Source organism: Lygodium microphyllum, chromosome 16 (assembly GCF_053477565.2).
Source record: "Lygodium microphyllum isolate KBCC chromosome 16, Lygodium_microphyllum_v1.1.10, whole genome shotgun sequence".
Lineage (NCBI taxonomy): Eukaryota > Viridiplantae > Streptophyta > Polypodiopsida > Schizaeales > Lygodiaceae > Lygodium > Lygodium microphyllum.
Window position 1 is genome coordinate 132,402,718 of NC_141150.1, and position 1,754 is coordinate 132,404,471.

Genomic DNA, 1,754 nt, shown 5'->3' on the forward strand with positions numbered 1-1,754 from the left:
GATGAAATACATATATTTAAAACAAAAAAATGATAAGTAAAAGTGACTAATACAACAATTCATCTAAGCAATATCTAAATCAATTGAATGAAATCATACAATTTAATAAAAAAGATTTATCGAAATATAAGATCTGATTGGTTAACCCTGCACTCGATCGTCTCATCAAAATGTGTTCTTTTAACTTGCCATGACTCACCCAATAGTTGACTCATCCATTTCTCAAACAACGAACACTTGCATTGATAAGTAATCTTCATTTTCTTCAAAACCTCATATGAACCAAATAAATGTGCAAATAATAATCTTAGAAAAAAAATGTGCAAACAATAAAAATGAAATAAACTAACTAAGATACACATCTTTGGAGTTTGTGTTAGGTTTCAAAGCACTATTGATGTTAGATTTTATCTTCGATTTACATACTCTTGACAACTCCAAGCTACCAATCAACCATTCATAACTAGATAATGGTGGCAATGGAACATTCTACAATCTTTAACTTTCTACTACATACAATGAATTAAATATTTTGAGTTGCAAGTTGACCTGTAGAGTTATTATCATAGAACAAAGAACCTATGTCTTTATGCCAAACATGTATCTTGTTGTTCAAACATTCCACATTCTGTCATTCATGTAGAGTCTATGGATATAGAGCTGTTAGTAAAACACACATGAATTAGAAACTACTAAAATCATAAAAAACAACTATCATGCAAAAGAATAAACAATGATAAAATTTAGAAACTTACTATTTTGTTTATATTTTGCAATGTAGTTCTCATCATATACATAGATTTGTTTATGTATATAAACATGTTAGATCAACACTTATGTTACTGTATTTATTCCATTAAACAATTTTTAAAACTTTAAAATTCCGCCTTTTCAATGTTTGTTAGGGTCTGCAATATCTTTAGACTTGACCTCTAAGCTCCCTCAAGTACTTGGATGCATCAAAATCCAATTCAACTTATTGTATTTATCACAAATCTAATTGCTGCTACTATCTTTCCTATTAAAGATCTCCATTGCAAGTATGTTAGTGATGTTTTTTCTCCATGAAGACATCTATATTAACTAAATACTAAAGTTACCTATCATCAAGTTTTTATGTGCTTTTATTATTACATATAAGTGATTTTGTCCATATGTAGAATCATTAGTATAACAATATTTTCATGCACAAGTATCCCTTTGTTATTTCACATATACAATTCTAATATTATGCAATACTATGAGACTGCATCACTAATGCTATTTCATGCTATTCCATGGTTTTAAAATTTAAATAAAATTATTCGAATGATATAAAAAACTAACAAAATCTTTTTTTATTTATAGCATTTTAATTGTGAACTTCTAAATATAAAAATTAATAATATTGCAAACTTAATGTTCAAATCTATACTAGATATTTCTTTCCATCGATCCTAACCAAATGTCAACAACAGTAATTCATAAAAAATTACTTACAACTGAAAAACAAATTTACATTTAATCACTGTAGAGAATAGCATGCTTGAAAACTTTGTAGCCCTCAATCCTAAGGCTGTTAAAAAAGAAGTTGATTTTTGGGCAATAGATCTATCTCGTTGAGATGATGGAGGCTTAGTATACAATAGCAAAAGGTAGTTTAACTCAAAATATGCATATTTTTTAAATATTTTTTCCAAGTACAATAAAATTTAACCATAGAGCAAATTTTTAAAAAGAACATTATACATGTATTTATTTTCACAAAGAAGCAA